This window comes from Pecten maximus, chromosome 6 (genome assembly GCF_902652985.1).
Source record: "Pecten maximus chromosome 6, xPecMax1.1, whole genome shotgun sequence".
In the NCBI taxonomy this organism is placed as follows: Eukaryota; Metazoa; Mollusca; class Bivalvia; order Pectinida; family Pectinidae; genus Pecten; species Pecten maximus.
The window spans coordinates 42180059-42197709 of NC_047020.1; the positions used below are offsets into that span (position 1 = coordinate 42180059).

At 33.9% G+C, this 17651-nt stretch overlaps 1 pseudogene; it reads left to right on the forward strand.

Moving 5' to 3' along the window:
• Positions 1-239: 239 nt before the first annotated feature.
• LOC117329824 lies at positions 240-14704 on the forward strand (annotated as a pseudogene).
• Positions 14705-17651: the final 2947 nt, after the last annotated feature.

Sequence of the window (17651 nt, forward strand, 5' to 3'; positions counted from 1 at the left end):
ATACAAATATAAACAAAATAGGTAAATAAAGACAGGAGAGGTAACCAATTTCACACCATTAACGGAATGTAAACGAAGAGCTTAACTGCTAACCTGAACATTATCTGGAGTTTGTTGATAGAAACATTGGACGTCCTTAAAGTGTATTTGCTGAGATTCAGATCTGTAAACACTTGAGAGGTATCTCCCATTTACGAGCAGATTAGATAACGTTTATACCATAGCAGGCTTGACCCTTTTGACATACATATAATTTTTGATGTTACGATTGGACCAGATAATGTAAGGGATCACCGTTTTAGAAACATATATGTAAAGTGTGTTGCAGTGCTCTATGCAACGGAAGTCATCCTAAGCTGTTTTAGTGTTTCTTTGAATTTGATGGTTTAGGAGTCGTTATTGAAGTTTAAAAAGGTATTCACCTTTAATATTTTCGCCATGAAAGCTGGACTGGACCATTGGGTGGACATCTTAGTTCTTGTCGTGTACTTTGTACTGGTACTTGTCGTTGGATTATGGGTAAGTAAATATATATGCTTTTTTAATAATCTCCTTCAAATAAACCCACTGCACACCCCCACTTAAAACTATCATTCTTTAAAGGGCCATTCCTTCGTTCGGACATCGGAAAATTGATTAAATGTTTGTCCGAACGATGATTATATGAGTGTGTGTGCCTACATGTAATTAAATTAACGCCGAAATGTACAAGACAAATGCGTATCGTATACAAATACCGTATGACGTTCCGTTAATTAGTGATACTTCGGGTCGAATTAAGAATGTTCATGAATTAATACTGGAAAAACTTTGGTCTATCTTGAGAGTAAAATTGCTTTATAAATGTAAAGATTATAACATTTACCACTTGGAAAAAATACGTATTTTCGAGTAAGTTTAAATTTGACGACGTAAACTTTATTCAAACGGAAGAATGCCCCTTTAATGTTCCTTAATAGGATGATACAAATTATCTTGATTTAAGAAATATCAGTGATGCTAGGGACACCATACAGCTGTTTCGTCCTTCTTGTACTCATCAATGTTGCTAGGAACATTATATAGCTGTTTCTTCTATCTAGATCTCGTCAGTGATTCTAGAAATACCAACAACTGTTTCGTCCTTCTGGGGCTTATCAGTGTGTTAAATTTCCTTCTAGGACTCGTCAGTGTTGCTAGGGACACCATATGGCTGTTACCTCCTTCAATGACTTGTCAGATTTGAGATAAATTTTGGAAATCCAAAAAGGATGCCCGGAAGTCTAACCAAAGTGAAAACTGCATGATACAAACATCCACTTTGATAATATTCTATCTTATTCATCAGTAAAACTTTATGATAATTATATTCCATTGGTTCACATGGCGTTCCTTGAGATATTTATTGAGATTATTTAAAAAGATTTTGTCAATTATTACTATTGACATATGACGTGTTTAAACATAACCATTGTCTTTGTCAAATCAAGGTGTTATTATTAAAAATTTAGCTAAACCAAATACCACTAAAATCATAGCATAGGAAGATATGATTTGAATTGTGTTCTCGAAGACAAAACATTGAATTAGTACTACAATTTTACAGCACACAATAAGATTGTGAAACTATGCGTCACATTTCAGCTGTAAAATGATATTTTTATCAATAAACCTTTATTGAACCAACGTATCACACTTTGTGGGGAAAACAACTGTTAGAATGCCTATCTTACCTCAAGCACTGTTCTCTAAAGCAGGTCGAGTGACGCAACGAGAGCTGAGGGCAATACTCGAGGAAATAACCACTTCACTCAGCAGACCAAATCCGAGATCTTGACCTTGTGATATGAAGTCTCGTGTATTATTGTGCCAGGCATGTTTAAATGCTCTGATCATAATAATATTTAACAAAAAAAAAAAAAAAAAATATTGAATTTTGGATTTTTATTGTTCAATTATGGTCAGGATACATACATCATGCAGAAGACAAATTTTATGAAAACTCCTCTTTTTAAAAGCAGTCGAACTTTTAAGGTCACTTTCTTTCAACTTCCTTGAGCGGCATTTATAGACAGGTTTCACTCTAAACATTTAAGAAAACGAAAGTTGTTTCCAAACGTTAATTTTGTTTATTGCTTTATCAATAATAATGTTTGTTAATAAATATCACGAATTAATAACGAATGAGGCCAATATGTTTCACCCTAAATGACAGCAATTGCTGGTTGGTTGTAAAACAATAAAGAACTAAAATCAGATGACTTCAGCTGGTCTGTAACAATGCTTGAGAACGCTCTCTTTCCGTTCCTTTGTTTGTTCATTCTATTTATGGTTTCATGTTTTCTTTTGCTGTCGTTTCTCCAAAAACCCATCTTCGTATTAATCTGACAGTACTAAGGACGTCACACCAAAATTGTTAGACATTTAATTGGGCATACGTACGGAGCACGACAGCATGAACAAATTGTCCATACATTCTAACTTTTCTTTCTCGACCTTATGTGTTGCAGTCAATGTGCAGGAAGGAAAAAAATACAGTAAAAGGCTACTTCCTAGCTGGAAGATCCATGCTGTGGTTTCCGGTAAATAATCATTTTCTTTTATTTAACTTGTCAGAAGATTTTGACACTAATTTTTCTGCATATATATGTTATTTGTTTGATATAATGTAGAATAACTTATCTAAAACATTAAATAATTATATAACATATGTATAGAAATTGAACTGTGTATATCAAATGGTGGTATTTCAGCTAGTTGCTATGAATGTATTATAGTTTGCGAGCACGCTATCAAACTTCTCTACATTAGTAAAAATAAAGCTCTATTTGGGTTTTTTTTTAATTAAAATGATACAGACAAATCTCACCATATTAAAGATCATACATTAAGATATTTGCTTTGTCGATTTACAAAACAAAGGAATCAAACCATCTGTGCACGTTTAAGAAGACCATAAACGTACACAATTTAGCGGTATTCTCATTCTAGCAATTTTTTGCACTAGAAGAATTTCGCTGAATTTTGACTGTGGTTTTTTTTTGTTATTTTTTTTTTTTTTCGATAAAATTTGAACATACAAAATACAAACGTTACAGTATGCACATTTGTATATTTGGTAGGAATATACACAAAAAAACATAAATAATCAAATGTCTTTTATTGATTAATTCTTTTGTTCTAGATTGGTGCCTCGCTGTTTTCCAGTAATATTGGGAGTGAGCATTTTATAGGTCTAGCCGGCAGCGGTGCAGCCTCGGGTATTGGTGTGGTTGCATTTGAATGGGGAGTAAGTTTACCATAATAATAATAATACTTAGTTCTGATATACACAGAAACGTTACTGTGTCAAAGTGGTTCGAACACAATATTATTATATTTTTTTATGAATATTGCCCAGTTTTGTTTTCCTGTAGTAATTTTATTACATAATAGGTGTGGAAGTAATATCTTCAGTATACTATTTAAGATAGCTATGTACGCATATATGGAAGTTTATTTAAAATATTATCAAGCATATGGGATTATTAATATGTACACAAAAGTCAAGCAAGTGCATTCCACATCTCAATATGGTTTTATCCATGTAATAATACCGTAAAATGAGTACAAAACAATAGATAGTTTGTTTTTTAAGTATCATCAGTGATGTTTTGTAATGAAAATCTATCATTTTGACCTGATTTGTTTTCTCTAAAAATCTGTTATTCAACGACAACTTTTAGTTTCGAAAAGATACAAAAAAACACAATAGGAGAATTCTAGTTTTTTATGAAGAAAAGAAAGCGAGGGATGCTGAAGAGCAAATATCAATATTGTTGTAAATTGATGGTATATGTTGTCGACATCATATTTTCCTATTTACCTGTCTGTTTACCTGTCTCTTGTTTATTTAGGCGGCTATCTGTTTACCGTTACTAGGATGGGTGTTCCTACCTATCTACCTCTCCTCTGGGGTAAGTATATGTAAACACTAGTATTTATACACAAGTGAATTCCGGTATCCAGTCTCATTTTAAATAGATTTCCCCATTTCATTTCTGATAAATGTGTCATAACACGAAACACAGAGACCGAAATGGAGTAAGTCATCTAATCTAAAATAAATCACATCCTTTTTTTTGGAGGGGGGGGGGGGGGGGGGGGGGAGGAAGTGGCTTTTAATTTAATTGTGTTTTGATAGAGTGACATATATGTTGATGAAATGTTGTTTTACTATCAATTTTGTTTTTTCGATGGTTTTAATTTTTCAAGGGGTTTAATTGAAATCAAAATGTATTTCTCAGAAGTCAGAAAGGACCATACTTTACATGGTGTATTGTTTTGTCTATGTTATTCTGACCTCGATGATAGCAAAATGTCGACCACCTTGGAATTTTAAACAATGACTATATATAGCATTAACTTTCCGTTGCTTCATACGATAAAACCATACTTTAATTGTTATTCACGACTATTAATGGATATTTTACCTTTATCATAATTTCAAGATTAATTGCTTTGATGAAATGAAACTAACTCACAATGACTGAGTATTTAACCTTTATTGAACATTACGATGCAGTCCAAATATATCCGGTGCCCTGGTGTAGGCACTGTTTTGTGGCGTTTTAAAATGTGAGTGTGTTTCATGTAAATTCTGATCACATTTGCTGACTTGCGTCTCGTTTTATTGATTTTTTTTCAGCTATTCACGATTCCGGAATTTCTACAGAAACGTTTCGGTGGAACCAGACTTAGAATGTACCTTAGCTGCTTAGCGCTGTTTTTATACATATGTACGAAAATATCGGTGAGTATATCAAACAAAATGATGCGTAATGATTTTGAATAATTTCTATACGACACTATTTGGACTGGAATCGTAGATATTATAGCAGATCCATTTCAGCCATTATATATTTTCTTCAAAGCATCTAAAGTGTCATTTCTGTATGGTTTCCTCAGATTCATGAGCATTCTTTGAGCACGGTGTCAACACATGATTGAGTATTTTGGCATGGAATGTATGTTACTAAAAGCGTATTGATATCGGCATTTTAATGTAGTGTTACTATAAATAACTTAATTACTACCGGAAGTATCTCGTGATAACATTTTCCAACCAACATCTTCAGTTATCAGTAACATTGGTCGATGGTACTTGCTAATCATGTAACATTGAACTAAATAAACCGTTTAGCTGTGTTTAATAAAAGAACACTTACTTTTTTTTAAAATTCGATGACTTGATGTACTTTTCTCTTTTAGAAATTATTACACCTTTGAATTTCAGCCAATGAAAAGGCAGCATGGATTTTTACGTCACGGGCTGGTTACACTTTTAAGATAATGAAAATGCTTTTTTACAAAAAAAATTGAAATATTGCTGTGTCTTGCAATCATATCTTCATACTTTATTTACAGGTTGACATTTACGCTGGTTCTGTGTTTGTACAGCAGGCTCTGGGCTGGGATACATATGTTTCCATCATTGCACTGCTTGCTATCACCGCTGTTTATACAATAGCAGGTAATATCATATATACTTCTCTTTCACAACAATTGCGAAACAAGTTATATTAACTTATATTGATCATGCGTGTTGGCCAGATGGACGCGCGCGTGGGGTCTTACTGTGGGAGGAAACCAGAGTATATGGGGAAAACCCACGTGGTCGGGCAGGTGACCCCATACCTGTTTACGTCCGATCGGGGAATCGAACCCAGGTCGCCTAGATAAAAGGCAAGTGTGTAACCACTGTGCCACCCGACCATTCATAGCAGGTCGTGTTAGCTCTAGTAGTTTGATAAACATGTTCCCCTAATTACAAGGTTAAGCGTCATGAGTATTTTTTTAGCCTGAATATCTTGAGTAAATGACGATGAAAGTAATAAACTGAGGTCGATTTTTTTTATGCTACTGTAGATGTAACATTAACCAATTCCTTAGAAGTTAGTTTAACGATCGATAGTTTGTATTTTCGCTGTTTTCGGAAAAACTGCTGGTTTCTCTTTTGCGATATTCTAACGATAAAGCGGACAATTATTTTACTAGTTATTTTCAAATACTGTATTTTTCATGATTTTCGAGAATAGCGCCATATATGTCTGATTGAAAATATGTTTACTGCCAGCTGTCCTCTCTAGGGCTCGACAGACTTAGCCGATTTGGCTCCCCAAAGTTACATATATATTGGAGCACAACATTGACGACTGGTACACATAAAACAACGCAATGACTAATTGCTGTTGTTTTGTTTTGTTTTTATTGTTTTTCTGCTGTTTGTCTCATGGTTCACTCAAGATTAGTCCCGGCTATGTACATCGGTAGTGTGTGACAAGGCCGTTCCGAGTTAAGTTAAAACTCATAAAAAAAATGTTTATTTACAGCGTATATGAGATCACAAATAACTGGGTCAATGGTACATTGATTTTAGGTCATATGTTGATGAAGCGATATTCCAGTCACGTACATCCAACCTAAATCCATTGTTATCTAATGTGTTATGCATTGTTAATGCAGCAGGTGTTTTTACCTCTTGTAGGTGGACTGGCCGCTGTAATATTTACCGACACATTGCAGACAATCATCATGTTAGGAGGAGCGGTAACTCTATCAGTACTGGGTGCGAAATTAAGATATAAATCACAAGTTTAGTCAATTTCATTCCGGTATCGCCAAAACTGTCAATTAGACGTTCCCCTATTACTTAACTGAGGGATCAAAGTTATAAATACTCTGACATAAATTATATGTTGTTTTGTAAATATTAATGTTTCTCAAATTAGAAATATACTACATATGGCTTATATATGATTTATATATAAAGTTTCAAAGGTTCTTTATCCCAATTCTACGGAGAGTAACGTAGATGAAAACATGTAAAACTCAAATAGAAAGAAAGTACATCAACAAAATATGATTGAGTGAATTGTGTTAAATCACGTTCTCTGTTTCGTGTGAGCAGCTAACCATATGTGTGGACGATCTATAAATAGCTGATTACAGGTGTATAGCTCCAACAAGGATAATTTCTATATATATTATTTGATGTGGCAGAGTAAATATTTATCTAATGGTATTCATTCAAACATCTTGATTGATTTTTTTTATTTATTTATTAATTTTATTTTATTTTTTTCCAGCGTTTGTAAAAGTTGGAGGAATCGGCGGATTGATGTATAAATACTTTGAAGCCATTCCTGAGACGAAAGGTGTTTTTAATATTACTGGGAATTCGACATTAGGAATCTATTCCAACTCTTCATGTGGGCTACCTAGAGAGGATGCATTCCACATTCTCCGTGACCCCGTGACCTCTGACCTTCCATGGCCAGGAGTCCTTATAAGGTCAACGTTCGTATCGACTTGGTATTGGTGTGCAGATCAGGTACGGTTAAGGTCAGAATTGATATTGAGCAGGTTTAAAACCAATTCCTTGGATTTTCATATGGCAAATATGAACTTTCATCAATTGAGTAATTGATATGAGATTGGAAACATAAATATCAGAAATAATTTGATTTTTCCTATCTGTCTTGCTGTATGACAACATGTTGAGGCAGATATTTCACTTTAACGAATCCGGTCACCAGTATTTATATCATTTAATTGAAATGATGACGTCATTTCATCACTCCTGGAGAGGTTACCACAATATCTACTCATACAAAATATACAGACCACTTTTCGATATTAATGTTGTAAAATGAAAATGTCGTAATCGTGTTACAATCGTTCAAGCAAAAAAAAGATGTATCTCTAACGACAGGAATAGGCGACTGATGACCATAATAAATGATACAGAATGTCATTATATGTTGTATTCCTTTCTTTCTGGTAGGTCATCGTACAGAGAGTTCTGGCCGCCAAAAACATCGGTCACGCAAGAGGTGCGACGATCATGGCAGGGTTTCTAAAGTTCCTACCTCTGTTTCTCATAATTATGCCTGGCATGATTAGTAGAGTCCTATTTCCAGGTAAAATTTATAATTGTACCGTAATTAGAAGAGTTTTTAGGTCAAATGTGGGAAACTTCTATGGTTTATATGATGCTATCATTGGGAAATTTGGTATTTGCTTTTGCACTACATGGAATCTGGCGTATGCTTTGAAGTGTGGCTATTATCGTGCTCTTTGATATGTCTGTGGCTGTTCATAGTTACTTCCTCGATTGTCTTTTAGGCAGACCACGGACTGATGGACTTTAAAGATACAAAGTTATTGATAATACCAATAATAAGGAGAAAAAGTCCAAATATTCCGTGGGATATAGTTATCTGTTTTATCGACGACAATCGGTCGGACAATCGGTCGGACAATCGGTATATGTGCTGTTGTAGGTGGAATCCATTTAATGTTGCGTTTCCAAAATAAGATCCATTTTTGGGGGTTTTTTTATTATCATTATTATTATTTTCTGAGTTTATCGCCCCATGAACAGCAAGGGTCATTTTGTGGGGGAGTCACCTTGTACTAGTTGGCTACTACCTCACTGACAAAATATTGGAGTCCCGTCGCATGCCATCCAGAGCAATGAGGATAAAGTGTATGATCGTTGCACTTGTCCTCTCCTGTTTCATTTGGCGATCATCTAAATAGCCACGGAGGTGGTATATGATTCCATGTGTGATTTAAGGATCGACGACTTTGTTGAAGAAGGGAGGAATGTAGCGTAACCGAACTGGGCTGAGCGTCGGTGGCCAGGTAGCTCGAATGGTTTGAACATCTGTCTAGAGTTTGGAGGCCCTGGTTTCGATATATCATTAATGTTAACTGTCTATGACCTATTCGTACTAAACAGAGTCAGTGGCTTGCAATGATGCCGATACCTGCATGGAGGTCTGCGAGAATCCCGTAGGATGTTCCAATATTGCCTATCCACAACTAATACTTGGATTAGCTCCTATAGGTAAGCTTTGCTTCAGCAATAATCACACAATATATGATTTAACTGAATAGCAAACTGTCACAACTTTGATGAATATTACGTGTAAGGGTGCCATTGGCCTATACACAAAATATTACATGATGATACAATGTTTGTCAAAAACCCCGTGCCATTAATATCACTTCCTTGTCATAAAATCACAGTGTATATAATTATGTGTTCCTCAGAGCTGTAAAAAGTTACTTTTTCAACTTCATTCTATTACAAAATACACGTCTATGAGGAAGATACAAACATTCATTTTAGCGAAAACTAGAAATCACTTATTGGCGAGTTCATTTGGAATCAATTTGATGTCGGTAATGATGCTGGCGTTAATGTGCTATTGATGTCTGGATTGTGTTTTAAACATGCGTGGTCTGATGTCAGTTACGATAAGACGTCAGCATCGTGGTTTTTTGTTGTTTTCTGGTGTTCTTTTTTTTGGAGGGGGGGAGGGGGTCGTTTTCTGATAATGTCTGTGATGATGACGGCATTGATTATCTCCCTAACATCGATATTATATTTTAGGCATGCGTGGTCTGATGATGTCGGTTATGATGGCGGCGTTAATGAGTTCTCTGACCTCAGTCTTTAACAGCGCTGCCACAGTGTTCACTATGGATATATGGAGAAAGTTCCGGAAACAAGCAGGGGAACGGGAACTCCTCATCGTGGGGAAGTGAGTTTACAGTTCATTATGTATTATTTATATGTTCCTAATAGTTCGGGCACTGGTTTTGTCAACGATCCCTTAAAGAAAGAAATTTCTTTAACTCAAATTTGTCCGTTGAATATCATTATTGGGTTTAGAATTTCTATATAAAGTTAAGTAATGATGGAAACGTTCTCTGATAGGTGTATCCCCAATTAGCTGTAGCGTATGTGTCGTCGTATGAGAAGGTGTGAAAACTACAAAGAATACTTACAAAGTGAAAATGTTCCGTAAAATGCAAATTTGAAGAATATTCATTCCTACGTAACACTGGAACCGGAATATACACTTTGGTCGGCATTTTGCATTTCTTTTTGGAACAAAACCAGCGATAGACAAAACAGAAATTTAAATAATTCAGGCAAAAGTTAAAGATTGTACGAGACCAGTTTGGGAAAAGAAAGGTGTAGCTGCATAATCAATAATGCTTGATATTTAAATATATGTCAATAACTTAGGCCAAATGAAAATTGAGATAATGACCACAAGAAAGATCATCAAGCATTATCATTAACCTAGACAATTATATCAAAAAAGGGAAAATATTAATGAATTTGTACATGTCTACATAGACAAGCATTCATTCGTGATTAACCGACGAAAAGACAAGTTAAAAGTTTGCGACAAATGAACACAGTTATCGCCAAAATCATTATCCTCAATAGATGGAACTTCATGATTGCAAGGAAGACTTAATCAATCTTATTGCATACCAGAAATGGCTCATTGTCTGACTTCCGTCAACATTTCTTTTTAATCAATACTAATGACTCATTACCCGATCCGGATCATCAATCAAGCAATTTCTTCACTTAAACATAAATAAGATAAAGTAGATCTATTTTTGGTTATAGCAAAAGAAGACTGTCAATTACTAATACTAATCTTGGAGTATTTTGTAAACTCATTCCTCTCGCCGGAATTGTTTCAGAGGGAGCATCTGATACAAATAAACAAACATGTTTCTTTAAATCAAAATTTTCGACGAGGACACAAATGTCTTAGGTCTACTCCAAATCTATGCAAACATTTTACCTGTTTGGCACTGCCCCTTCATTAATACAACATTGGATCTCCTACTTGTAATGATATCAGTCATTTAGGATATGCAGTAATTTAAACAATTTACACCTATTTCCCTTACTGAGTTCACAATAACAATATCTTAAGCCGTTCAGGACTGGTAGCGTTAACATGACTTAACTCTATTACCCTTGTAAGTCTCTACTTGCCATTTATTCAACATTCAGTTTTCTTATCCAAGCAATACTCATGCTATAGGTTGCGCTATTTTGACGGGTGTTAGTAAACCATGGATTATGATTTGGGTGTATGTCAATATAACATGGATTATGGTGTATTATTGTCGCGTGTTTGTCAAACGTTTGGTGTGTGTCAATATAACATGAATTATTGTACATTGTTGTCGAATGTTTGTCGTAATTTAGGTGTGCGTCAATAACGCATGGATTATTGTATATTCTTTAGGAATGTGTGTCGTAATATTGATTTGTGCCAATATTGCATATATTATTTTTTAATCTTTTCGTGTGTTTTTCATTATTTTGGTGGGTGTTTGTATACCATAAATTGTTTTATTATTTCATATACTTTTAGGGTGTTTGTAGTTATTGGTGTAAGTATACCATGGATTGTTTTATATACTTTCTGGGTGTTTGAAGTTATTGGTGTAAGTATACCATGGATTATTTTATATATTTTCAGGGTGATAGTATACCATGGATTATTTATATACTTTCAGGGTGTTTGTAGTCATTCTGGTTGGCGTCAGTATAGCATGGATCCCCCTGATTAAGGCCGCACAGCAGGGACAACTTTTTATGTATATACAGGCTGTCACGGGATACTTAGCCCCACCAATCTGCTCTGTTTTCCTTCTGGCGGTATTCGTACCAAGAGTCAACGAACAGGCGAGAAACTATTAATTCTTGATGCTGAAAACGGTTTCATGAATACCATACATTTGTTGGGTTTTTTGGGGGTTTTTTATTATTATTATTTTAATTCACTGGTATCTGGAATAAGCTACAGTCTGTGTACATTTTCTAATGTATAGTATCGATATAAAGTTACAACTTAGCGCTAAACTGGTATTTTATGAATATAAGCGCTAAATATTATATCATTGTATCATATTAATAAATTGTAAACATCGGGAGATAAACTGGAAATATATAGATATTTCCCAAGCGCTAAACTGGTATTGTATAAATAAATTGTACATCTAAAGAGTGTATAAACACATTTTAAACGCTATATTGGTATTGCGTTAATGTATCATTTGAGTGTTTAAATGTCAAACTATGATACTCGTTTTTACGCTATAGATTAATTCTAAACCTTCAATCGACAAACCAGATAATTATATCTAACTTGCAATCTTAAACCTGAGACTGTGATTTCCCAGCCTTATACTTACAATGCTTCCCAGAACTACTGTTTTACGTGTAAGATCCCTAATTATCCTTATGGATATATAGTGGTTTTTTATCAGATAGTAGATTAGTGCTTGAAATATTTGTATACAATGCCAGTTTAATGAATGACGGAGAAAATCTAAAAAATATTAATATACATTAAAGGTTGCTATCTTTAAGGGTTGAATTTTTTCACAATTTTTAGGGTAAATATATACAAAAAGAAGAAGAAGAAAAAAAAACATATATCTGGAACATAAATAATGATATATCACAGCGAATATGACAACCGTTTCGATTCAAACTTAAGTTATCCCGCGGATAAAATTTGAACCATGGTTAACAGGTTTTATATGGTAAACTTTTGTTAATCAGTATTACAATGTTTCAGCTGCGATATTGTGTGGAGTCTGATTTGTAATGAATGTTTCAGGGAGCCTTCTGGGGTATGATGGTTGGGCCAAGTAACAGGAATCACTAGAATGATTCTGGACTTTATATACCCTTCTCCGAAATGTGGTGAAGTCGACGATCGACCGGCAGTGATTTCAAAAATCCACTTCACATATTTTGCTGCTATGGTCCTTATTGAAACAGCAGTCGTAGCCATTTTTGTCAGCTTGTGTACAAAACGACAACCATCAAAACAGGTAATGTGTCTTTTCTATTTTTCATATATTGAATCCACCACCCTATAATATATATTGAATCCACCACCAACAATATATATTGACTCCACCACCAACAACATATATTGAATCCACCACCCACAATATATATTGAATCCACCACCCACAATATATATTGAATCCACCACCAACAATATATATTTAATCCATCACCCCAACATATATTGAATCCACCACCCCCAACATAAATTGAATCCACCACCTACAATATATATTGAATCCACCATCCACCACATATTTTGAATCCACCATCCACAATATATATTGAACACATTCTATGTTTATTGAATCACGAAATTTGTGTCTATTAAATTGATATGTATTTGTTTATTTTTTTGAAGATTGACGGTTTAACATTTTGGACAACAGAACCTATTGGGCCCTTAAGGAAACCAGAGGTACTTGCCTTATCTACCTCTTCTAAGGAAGAAGCAATGGATACTCCATTCAGTAGCCGTAAGTACATGTCTCAATTAAACATGATTTTCGTTAGTACAGCTCGTGTAGGAGCTTGGAAAATACACATGATGCATCCAACGTTACGCCACAACCAGCCAACTGTAAAGAGGACCATGTCGCATCAAGGATATTGCGGTCAATGCCCCCCACTAAAGGGATATTGGCATGCCAAGGAATATGACCTGCTGTTTTACATTGCATTATAATACAAGGCTGAATCAAGGCATTTGCTTTTAATCAGCTGCACCAATTTCATTCCTAAACAGGTTACGACAAAACCAGGAGAATAATGTCCACCAGCAGTGTCTTACATCTGCAATTCCACAACATTGTCCAATAACTTACAAGATGAAACCACCTTTCAATATAAATTAAGAGTTTGATAATGTCAAATTAGGCTTCATTAGGACTACCAGCTAATTATAGTTGTCGTAACAGTACAACAAGACTTTTTTTATATGATTTGGGAAGAATATTCTTTATTGAAGGATATGTTGCTTCAAAACCAATTCAATTAAAAGAAGGATATACAATACATTGAACAAACTTGTGTTCCTTTATTTAACACTTAAAAAAAGAGATAAAATTTAAATAAAGATGTAACACTAGTTGCCGGACTGACATAATAAATGTAATTTTTTTCTTAATTTATATGTATATTGAGTAAGTATTAGGTATGTTCTATCAATAATAATTTCGTAAAATTGAGAAATTAAATATCTGCTAATGAGTAATTATCATCATCAATAACAGTTTATATTAGTAAGACATGAAATATATCTATGTATCTGTATTTTATGTGTAACCTAGGCGACATGTGTTGTGAATGTGCTAAGAGGCCAACGCCCATAAAGCCAATCCAAGCGAAAAAGTGCATACGAACCTAAAAGGGCATTTAAGCATATTGATATTATATTTTGATACTGAAAGGGATGAATAATCACAAACTACGTAAATAATGAAAACAATAATTACGGTGATCACTATTTATGGTATTATTCGTAAATGCAGTAAAACCTGTCTAATCCGGATATCACCGGGACCGGCATTTTGGTAGGAAAATGTCGGCCGTCTTACGATCTAGGTGTTTTATTTACAAGTGCAAAAAGAAATATTTAACTTTTGTCCAAAAAATATCTTAATTGTTTTGTAATGTTTTGAAAGCGCTAAATGTGATATGATGTCTAATTCATCTATTTCCAGGTACATCTATAAAACACGACATTTCCAGTGAAATTCACAAAAATGGAACAATAAACCATGACGTTTCGGTGGAACATGACCCTGACAGAGGGAAAATGTTATTAAAACAAAAACTATACATCGACAAAAAGACGAATTGGTTTTTGAACATTTCTGCCATTATTCTGTTATGTGTATTTGTACTTTTGTACGGAATTTTCCACTGAAGATTAATTGTACATATACATGTCATGTTACAGGTTATAGAACAATGTTTCCATTAACTGATCTATTTCAACGAAAAATAAATAAATAAAACTTATTTTCAATGTATACCAATTCATTGTTTCCATTGTTCGAAATGTTGAGATTGTCGATGGAAAATATGTTTCTGCGATTTTTGAGGGTTAAACAGAATTTGGAAAGATAAGTCATATTGACCAATCATCACTAAAATAACTTATCATAGCTTATTAATAATTATCGTCAACAACATGGGGAGCATAATCTGTAATTGAAAGGGATGGATTGGGTTATTCTTTTTTATGTGTGTGTATGGGGGGAGGGGGAGAGGGGGCTATAAATTTATGTTCCACGACCAAAGAGTTATGTTTGCAGGTTTTTTCCCCATCATCATATATTTATCATAAGGAGGAAAATATGCGTTGTAAAACAATCGTACTTAAGAAAATATATTATAAGCATTTGCATCTTTAAAAACAGGGGCATAAGATACAAATGATTTACACATATTCCGAAAAAAAAAACCCAATAAAACAGGATCTCAACTCCGGACAAAAAATATCTACTGCCACGACCATAGTTACTTACGATATTTGTCTCTGTCATGCATCAAATGTTAATTCAAATAAAAAAAACATATATACTTATGTAGAGCGATATCATTACAATAGCAATGCTGAGAAATGTTTTGATAATAAGAAACCAGAAAGTATGTTCTCTAATCAACTAGACAAAGCTCTGGTGTATCTGTAATGATTTCTGACTAATTACATACTAAGCTTGCGATAACATGAAATGCATGTTTAAACATATTCATGTAATAAACTAATGCTCGTTGTTATAAAATTCTGCACCTGTAACATTTTAGCATTCGTTTATGCTCAAATTAAAAGAGCAATGTTATTGTTGATTTCATATTATTTTCGCAAAAAAAAACCCATAATTTTGACTTTAGCTGTTTAGAAAAAACTCAAGCATTGGAGTCATCTGTAATAATACCTCTATATTAGCTTACTTATGACTTTGGTTTTTAAATACATTGCATGGCATACGCTTCGTATTTACAGTATAAATGGACAACGACCAGGTTCAGGGGAGGGGAGTCTATATATGACTTTTTTTTTAAACATTCGATGATCCGTACCAGGATACAAGATATTGATATGATTAGATGTTAAACCTGGACGATTATCATCGAAACATTTTGATCATAATTAAAAATCAGTTCAACAACAAGGTGTTGCTTGGGTCTCGTCATGCATATTCTTTGTTGTTGTTGTTGTTGTTTTTTTAAGTTAAGAGTTTTATTCATACAACATGGAAGTATTAGGGAAAGGTCATTCATAGTTGCATGTCTTAATAACTCTGTAGAATATCGAGTATAGATACAGATTCATAATCAAGTTTGCAGTAAGGCTGACTAGTAACACTACAATATAAAATATATACATGTATGTACGTAGTATTATAACTTGGAACTGAAGCACCGAACATTCCAGACCACAACAGTATAGAACAGAGTATAGGAAATAGTCTGGTTTGGTATTTTTGGTCCAGTAAGGCAGTAGAAGATACTCGAATGGAGTTTACATGGCTACAATACCAAACAATATGTGTCATTTTTTAATTATCTATAACTATATATATAAACATGTCGTCAGTACATTGAATTCTTTGGAGAAGCTTGTACAGAAAAGTAATGCGAGTTGGATATCAAGTTAGTACACCAAAGGTCAATTTACATTCACAAATACTTGTCAAGCAGAACTGATTTCTCAGCGCATTGACATATATGTGGATGTGTAAAGAAAAACACAGAAATTAGGACCATGTGCTCAAACAGAATACGCGTCCTTTGCTTCTTTAACGACACTCACCATACCAATTTAGTTTAAATCCGGCTTAGGTCTCTTTCTTAAAAACAAAACTAGGGATGACTTAATTCAATATGATAAGTAAGGAAAGTTAATTTACGAAAGTGTCCAAACGTTTGTTTCATTAAAAGATACAATTAAATACGGTATTATTATTATAAAAAAAATCAGTATCTTGTAAATATTTGGAATGAAACGCAACTAATGAGCAATAAGCAAACAATGAAAAAAACAATTCTAAGCATGAACACAACTTGGGGTTTTTTTGTTTTTGTTTTGTTTTATTGTTTTTTGTTGTTGTTTTTTTTTTTTTTTTTTTTTATCTCTTTAAAGCCGACTTAACCCGATATCTTTTGGCCTGTGTCATGTCATTGGCCTTCATTTCCACCCAATACCTTACAACACATAATTAATGCTGTCAACCATGCATAACATTCATAGACAGAACGCTTAGCACACCTGCAGTCATCCAATTAGGAACTTTATATGTATAGTGTATATGCTCGATAGTCTTATATTCGAGGGGACGTCGTTCAGTTTTGTTGGAGAAGGTGCGATAAACATACAGAACTATCTAAAGACAATTGTTTGCAACAAATTGAAAAAAATACATCTATACAATTTACCATGGCTGGACTTAGTGATCCTGTGGATATTTTTATCATGGTTGTTTACTTTGGCTCTGTTGTTTTAGTAGGAATCTGGGTAAGTATCCTTTGTGCTTTGCGTAATGGAAAAAAAAACATTATTTTACAATGGTCTCCGTATACATTTGTTTTACTTATATTTTGTCTTTGTGTTATCGCTATTATGTTAAAGCTACTGCTTCGTAGAGACTCCATGTTCAGACTTTATCCCAAAAATTATTATGTTTTTGTTTTTGTTTTTGTTTTGTTTTTTAATTTTACCTATTAATTACATTAATGTAACTCTTCAGCCATTACATATGAACCAGCTGCCGATAAACATTTGTTTGATCGTAATTATAATTTCAATAGCTAAACATTGAAATTAAATTAAATAATTACACGACTACTTTGTATGATATTGAAAGGAGAGCGATTATCACTTTTCTGCACTCGGTCGATGTAACAGAAGGAAGTATTCGGTGTATCAGTGCATTAGGTGTATCAGTTATCACCATAAGCCAACGCGTTTTCC